The following is an 8,574-nucleotide window of genomic DNA, read 5'->3' as shown; positions in this document are numbered from 1 at the left end:
ACCAGACTGATCCACATGTAAAACTTTCCTTTCCTCTAACATAATAATTACAATGTCACTTCCCAGAGCCCTTTCCCTCAATTGCAGCATGTATAGGTTTAACTGCAATGACAGCTTGGAAGATCTTTCTAGGACAGGCATGATGACTATTTTGGGTCTCTGACCTTCTTTCTCGACAAAGAGCCTCTGTTAATCTCTTCTATAATTCCTGTACCAAATCTTCTTTTTCCCTGGATAATGCAGCTACTGTAAATACCATTTTCCAAGGGTATGGGCTTTGCTGTGAGGCACAGCTGAAGCCTTTAAGTATACGTCTTTGTCTCTGCCGAGCTGGACAGTTGCGCCTGGATGGCACAGGGTGAACTGCTAATTCTGCTGAATGTCCCTTATAAGACTTTGAAGACTTTCCAATTGGTATTTTTCTCAGCTATTTACAGTTCTGTATTTCAAACAAAATCTCCAAAAGTGGAAGTTTGAGGTTCTGTGGTGGAGGAAGAGAGCATTGCAGTGCTAATACCAGTGCACTTTTTCTGCTATAGTGTTTACATTGGTCTAGTCAGATTCTGGTCAGGTTGCAACAGCTCACAGCTGGATAGGACAGAGACTCATCTGAAGCCAGACAGACAGGTGGACTCATTCTGTGTCTGGAAACTCATGCAGTACTATTTAAAAGGCAGCAGCTCTCTGAAGTGGCTGTTTAAGGAAGAGACAGAAAATTTTATAAAACAAGTTTTCCAAGATAAAAACAGGCCTCACTAACAGTGTGGTGTTGTGTGCCTCTCACTCAGCGCGACAAACGTTTAGAGAACGCTGTTGCCAGTTAATAAAAAGAGGGGCTTAATATTCACAGCCATCTGTTTGTGCTTCTCTTCATGATGTTCTATTTTTACTTTATACATATGAACACATACTATAATTTTCTTAAAAGAAGGAACCTTAAGGGGCTTCTGGTTTGTGGCAATTTTGGCACCCCCTCTAGTTGCAGTAATACCAAGAGGCAACATCTGGTTTAGTAAAATGAAGCCTATAGAATAGAATAGAATAGAATAGAATAGAATAGAATAGAATAGAATAGAAAGTACTTTATTTATCCCCGAGGGGAAATTCAGGGTGTGGAAGTGCTAAAAGTTGCTGTTCATTGAGGATCTGCTTGAGGCTGAATGCAGAAAGACTGGAAGTCTTGTACACACCAAACCATAAAAACAGACTTTTATAACTTTTTTTCTAACTCTGTGGTTAAGAAGATATTAGGATTGTTTGATTGTCCAATCACATAGCTCAGCTCATATGACTGACGGGGGCCCTTAGCTACTAGAAAGAAAACCTAAAGCCCCTGTCGTATCCAATGTGGCTGCGTCTGCGGATTGGCTCCATGTAATGGTATAAGAAACAGACGGTGACGTCTAGGAGACAACTTCCATGTTTTATACAGTCTATGGGTAATACTTCTTAGCTTTTTGTTGTTGACTTTATCCTATACAAGTGTAAGTGATGTTTTATAACAAAAAATATCCTGATGATCTTTAAAAGTCAGCTGTATTATTCAGTAAGTAAACTGTTTTGCCTAACACTACTCTTTTTTTTGCTTATTTAATTTTAGCTTCATCATTTGAGATCTGTGCAAAATGTGTATGTCTGTTAAACAGATTGTTAATGATATTTCAGTTTGGATAAAGGTAGATGACCAACCAATCATCTGAGCTTAGTTTAAAGCAATGGCTCCATCATTGCCTAAATACTGACAGTTATAATTCCTCAAATATAAACCACTAATTTTATTTGCTTTATTTCTGAAGGTACCAGGCCTTTATATGAAGCTGGCTTGTATTAAGGGCAGGCCTTTGTTCATATTTTATGGCCTAAATCACAGTCTTCTGCAAACTAGCCATAAAAACATTGTGTAAATCTCAGAGCACATGATAAGAGTTCAGTGCTTTACTAACTGCACTAATTGGCAAATAGCAGCATGTGCCAGAGTTCTTTCTAGAGCTGAAACGATTCCTCGAATGATTCGAGGTACTCGATTACAAAAATTACTCGAGTAATTTTCTCTGCCTCGAGGAATCGTTTAATTTTAAAAAAGATCAAAGAGTGGTATTTCAAATAGAGCTGAGGCCATATTAAGAGAGTTTTCAGACCCCTCAAGCCACCTCTTATACAAAATAGCAACTAGCAACAAATCTAGCTTCTTTTCTGGAGTTTGGAGACTAACGGGTCATTCTACGAAACGGGTGCCATTTGGGTCCGCAACATTTGATGAGATGTACAAGGCACAAAAAATGTGTCAAAGTTTGTTTACAAATTTTGGAGCTACCAAAGCAAGTGCTCTTTTTGACATGCTGCATCAGAAAATTCTATTTCTTAAAGAGAAAAATTTTCATTTGAAAAATAACTGCTCTTTAACTAAACAAAAATGTATTTTATCCGATTACTCGATTAATCAATGGGATTTTCAGTAGAATACTCGAATACTAAAATATTTGATAGCTGCAGCCCTAGTTCTTTCCATACATTTAAATGAGCCAGTATGCGTATGTTCAGCAGAATATACCTGTTTCTATGCAAATAAGAAAAAAAGAAAATCACCAACACTTGTTTACAAAGTTAGTGTGAAATTTTTACTGATCCATGAAAACAGTCTCAGACCTACCAGGAAATGCACACAGCAGTAGAGCCTCCTAAAACGTTCTGAGTTCTCCAACCTGAACAACAGTTCATTATGTTTGTTGCATAATAAGAGACTTCAAGCAAATGGAAAATGTTTTTAGTCAGGTTGTACTTTCCATGTCTCATCACAGACATCTTTTTTTCTCTCCTTTTTCCTTTGTTAATTGTATTCATTTACTGTTCTCCTGAGACATTAGAAATGAGAGATTCAGAACCTGAAATGACATTAGTTTTATATTTACGCTCTCATATCAAACCCTTCACTTTCACTTTAGCCACACAGTGTGAAGCCCTTCAGGCGATTGCACAGTTTGATCCCATCTATACCTCACAGACATGCGGTTTGCTTCATTGAAATTAAGCTAATTATATTCCTCGCCTGTACACATGTGAAAGCTATACTTTCACTTGCTATTATCTCTCCAAAGTTTCGTGACTGTGAAACACCCTCTGCAAATTAAAGGTCGGAAATGTGCCAAAACCTGACATTAAAAAGTGGGGGAGAGTTTTTTTTTTCCTTCAGGGAGTCAAATCTTCCCAGTCTGTGAGTCTGTCCCAGTTTGACACCAGCTGCCGACTGAGAGCTTAAGATAAGCTTCGCTCTGAGAAACCAGTCTTCTTCTCCAGTCTGCACAGCCAGCTGTGATGAACTGCAGCAATAAACTGTAAATGTCAGTAATCACCTGAGGACGAGGGAGAAAAGACACAGAGGTGCAGAGACACACACTTCATCAAACACGTTTTCAGATCAGACAGCTAGAGGGTATTTTTCTGCCTTTTGAGACCACAACCAGAGCAGGTCTTAAATGAGTGTATTACACTTCTGAGACATTTTTTTGAATGTTTGCTTTTTATTTTGTTTTGTCAACATTTTTGCCCAAATGATCTGTTTTAGTCCCAAATACCGAACCTCTATTGAGCACTATTTATTTTGGTCTTGATGCTGCCAGAAAGACCAGGCGAAAAATTATACACTGACAGATGCTTCTACCCTATTGCATAATGCACCATCAGCCATCACATTATGACTGCTGACAGGAGATGAAAGTAAAACCAATTATCTCTCTTTACCTTCCAGTGGGTGGATATGTTAGGTGGTGAGTCAACATTTTATCCACAGATTTAATGACTCTAACGTATGATGAGTGTAAGGGCGTCATTTTAACAAGGGTCAGATTGTGATTGCCGGGCATCTTGATCAGAGCATCCAAAACTGCAGCTCTTGTTGGATGTTCACAATCTGTAGAGGACAGTATTTACCAAAAATTTTACCAAGGAAGGAAAACCAGCAAACTGAAGACAGCAGAGAAGGGCACAAGTTATGTGTAAGCATGTAGGTAACATAAGGCACATGAACATAATGCTATTGTTGATCAGCAGAAAAGTATATCTTGAGTAGAATAAGAGAGAAAAACGTTTTTTTTCCATATTCAGAGCACTTTTTCCCTCAGCTTTAGAACAAGACCTCCAAATGTACTTCCCCTGGTTTTTATGGGCTGGAGGAAAAAATGCTCATCTGGTTTGCTCATGTAATTGTAGCGGCTGCCATGGTTTTGTTGCTTCATTAATTTTGCATACACAGTACTGTAATATATAGAGCTTGGGGTTGGTTTTGGTGTTTAGACAATGGAAAGCTAGCAAGCTTTATTTAGAATGCCTGATTCACGGTGCTGTCACCACAGTGGTGGCTGCTCTCTGATTTAACGCTGTATGTTGACGCACAGGCTTTGAACATATGATGAAACGGTGCCCTGAAAACATCACTCAGCAAATAATCCATCATGGAGAAACCTGTGTGGAAGAGCTGTAGAAGATGTATTCATAACTTTTACTTTGACAAAAACAGATAGAATGTATCGTTTTTACGTGTTGCTAGTACTGGAGCATGTGTAAGTTTGGGCAGTGCGAGGGAAATATTTCTATGTAACATTATTCTATTGATCCAGATCAATTTTGCCTTCTTCTCCAGACATTGATAAGAAATGGTTTAATCTATTAACATCATAAGCCTTTTTGCTTAACTATTCCCAAATCAATTCTTCACATTTTGTGGAAAACACTGATTTGGGATTCTCCCCCTGAAATTTTACACAAGAACTGAACATACAAAGAAATGCACATTACTCTCTCACAAGATTCTCCCAATTACCAAAAAAACGCTATTGAAAATAGTGCTAGCTTAATGCTAATGTATATGGGAAATTGCAAAAGTATGCTAGTGGTCAGCATACAGTGGTAAAACTTCCATTTTACAACAGAATTCCAACTTTCATCACTGAAACATATCACAGTTAGTCTTTGTAAACAATACTGAAAACTCAAAATGTCAAAATTCTAACATTCTATCAGCAGCCCGGTGCCCCCTACGTATCTGTAGGTTAACGTGACAACAAGTAACCACTGTCAGTTTGTAAGGAGTTTAGTCGCTGTTTATATTTAGCGCAGCTGGCAGCCCGATGCTCTAAGACATGTCTGTAATGTGTAACGTTAGTCAATCCTAGTTATGTCCTACCAGTCATCTACCAATTAGAGCTAACGTAACCTCACTCTTCATTTTATTGATAGACTCTCGGGTTTGAACAGACCACTGCAGAATAACTGCTGACTGTGGGTTGGAATGAACATTATCACTAACAGTTTAGCCCCTGTGTTATAGAGTGAGCCTGAGCAAAAGGCTAAATGGCCTCTAGCTCAGGCTGTATCTCTCTCCTGTTTAGCTTTACTCTGCTCTTCTGTCCTTTTTCTGTCTGACAGTTAGGCTCCAATGTCCACCATCACTACAAAATTAATCATAAAAATTGTTTTTAGCAGAGAAAAACATAAATCTATGTGTTTTATCTCTTCTTTCTACTTAACTTCGTCAGTCGGTGTGGTGTTGTCATAGAGACCTAGACGTGATACAGTCTGATCAGTCTGATACCTGGACAACCCGACCTGGAAGCTAAGAAGTAGCAATTTAAAATAACCTGTAACCAGCAATATTGGTGCTGATAATCTCATTTTAAACTGTGGATTACGATCAGGCATACATCTAGAAGGGAGACTTCGTCACGATCACTTTCAAACTCCTCACAGCCCCTTTAACTTGCTTCTGAGTTTTGCTGTAACACATGCACGGTAAGAACCAAGTATGGTTAGAAATACAAGAAATACTAATTTATATAAGAGCTTATAGTCTGTCTCATCATTCAAAGGACAGCTTGTTCTCTTTTTCGATCCTTTTTTTGCTTTCTTTGGGGGGGATGCAATGTGATGCTTGAGCACTCCTGAAAATACCCACAAGTATGGGTATGTGTTGGTGCACGAAACCACAAAATGCAGAGATGTCGTGCCGCTTCACGTCAGCTGAGAATCGTCCTATTCTTCTGAACCCAGTCAGGGTTCATGAAAGATTTAATGAAAGCCTTAAAATGTCATTCGTTCGATGCATTCAGAGACCTTCGATCCGTAGAAATAGATTGTAATTCTATGCTAAAACATGATATACCTCTAATTTGTCTGAGCTGAGATTGGGGCTTTGATTGCTAAATATAAGTTTATGATAGTTTTCTAAAACACAGATTCCTCAAGCTGAAATGAGTCAACTTTTTGGGGTTGGTATTATATTTCATGCCTCCCTGGGGCTTTTATTGTGTGGGTTACAGCAAGTTCAGTTCTAGATAGTGGAGGGCGGTCAATAGCAAGGGGCGCTGGGACATTTTTAACTCCCTGGGCCATCAGTTGTGGTGAAGGGTGTGTTCATATGTGGGGAGGATGGCGCTAAATGTCTAATTACGCAGGATCCCACGTCGTACACTTTCCCAGGGTACAGTAACGGTAACTTATGGTTGCTCTTGCTCTTTAATCAGTGATGTCAAACACAACATGAGGAGCAGGCTTACAGATAAAGCCGAGGCACCCTGCGGTGCAAAACACACGTCCAGAGCTTTAATCATGTTTGTTTCACATAGGACCGTCCATGAGGCCGTTTGTGTGGCTGAATTAACCACCTGCTGCTCACTAAAAAGACTTCTTTCACCATCAGCACAGCATGCTCTGAATGCAGTGTACAGGAGCAGAAAATCAACCGTTATGTAAACCAGATTAATATGTTTTCACTGAGGTTTTTGAAAATAAACTTCATGTTGAACCTGTTCACTAGAAGGATAAGGACGCTTCTTTGTATTACAGGTGTGGAGCAACACAACAATTAGCCTATCAGATTTCAGTAGCCAACTTTTTAAGTGACTCTGCAGGGTCGTTTGTTTCTGTTCCCAGAAACCCAGATGGTCCAGGGATGAAAAAAAGGCCAAACCTGGACATCGAACACAAGGATCCAGATTCTTAGAGGAACCTGCTGGCTCGACTCCCTGCTCTTAAAAGAACGGCCAACCAGTCAGAAATGAGCACTCATTTTTCATCTTTAATTGAGTCATTAGCTGTAAACAGCACAGATCATTAAGCTTAATTGAGTTTCTGCGTACATCTAAGGGGAGGAGGTCTTAATCTTGGGATCCCTACCCAAAATATTTGTCTCACCTTGAATACTAGATAGGTAGAAAGATCCAAATACAGACAGAAGATTTGGAAAAAAGTCACTGATGGATTCAAATATTTAAAGCACAAGAACTTTTAATGCTACCAGAAAATGCAATTATTATCAAACATGGAGCTGGGATCTACTGATGTAAGCTGAATACAAGTTATTCAAGTATCTTTAGCAAGTAACTTTATTGTTTTACTCCACAATAAGTCAGGAGAGTCTTTTCTAAAGCACAAAACCAAGTCAGAGTCTAAAACCCATCATTTAGAGATGTTCACACCCAGTATCTACCAGTCTGCTCCTCTTAGTGGTTTTGGAAACCATGTTTCTGTAAATTAGTATCTTTGCTTCTCTTGTCTCCGTATGAAATCTCCTGTGTATTTGTAGAAAAGAGACATAACGAGGACACGAAATGTGTCCGGATTGAGTCAAATTAGTCATGAACATCGAATGTATAATGTATGGACGTTGTCTGTGTGACATCACTCTTTTTGTTTCTGACACAGGTTTTTAAAGCCTTTAACTTCTATCAAGGTAGTGTGAGGTAAAGAGGCTTGCTTTTGGCCTTCTTGCTAACAGCTTCAGTGTCAGTTATCTTCTGTCAGTCAGGTGCCTCTGATTAGACAAAATTTTCAAAACTGTCATGTTGAAAAAAATAATTGAATGGGTGTGTATTTGGTTTCTCGTGTCTTCAGCGCCAGCCTCAAGTGGACACTTGGTGAACTGCAGTTTTTAGCACTTCTGCATCAGCTTCATTTCATCGACACTTTAGACTATTTTCATCAAGATAACTTTAAATAATTATCTATTTTGAAGCCTATTCTATTAAAATTCTCCCAAAATTCAGGAGGAAGAGCAGTGGGCGGGGCTTAAAACACACTGCTTTGCTGTTTGGTAGCTTAAATACTTCATGTGACATAAAGTTTTAAACTTTGTTTGAAAGTTTAAAACTCTCTTGTTTTCCTAGTGTTTTTAATGCATATTTTTGGTAGTTTATGAGATGTAGAAATCTTCTCCTTTTATTTTTTATTTTGGCAGAGTGTGATAGTGCCCCTAGAGGCAAAGTGGGTGTCAATTGAATGATAGCTTCATTTTTCAATTGGAAGATGACAGAATGTTAAGACAAAAACACCTTCCTCAGTTTTTCTAAAAAACAGACAGAGCTACTTTAAGGAAAAAACGGTACAGTATTTTTCTGACCACCCTTTCCTCTAATAACTTTCATGCACACCCTCAGCCACTCAGCCATTTTTATAATGATATAATTGGTCTAAAGGAAACAAACTAACAGGAAAGTAGGTTTTTGCAGAGAGGATAATCATCCTGTAAGTGGTAAATAAGCATATCATATCTTCACCCAGAATATCCAGAGTAGGAAGCAGACT

This window comes from Halichoeres trimaculatus, unplaced genomic scaffold, assembly GCF_033239565.1.
Source record: "Halichoeres trimaculatus isolate MK-OKI-2021-1 unplaced genomic scaffold, fHalTri1.1 fHalTri1_scaffold_17, whole genome shotgun sequence".
Classification (NCBI taxonomy): domain Eukaryota; kingdom Metazoa; phylum Chordata; class Actinopteri; order Labriformes; family Labridae; genus Halichoeres; species Halichoeres trimaculatus.
Note: the sequence above shows the minus strand (reverse complement) of the source record.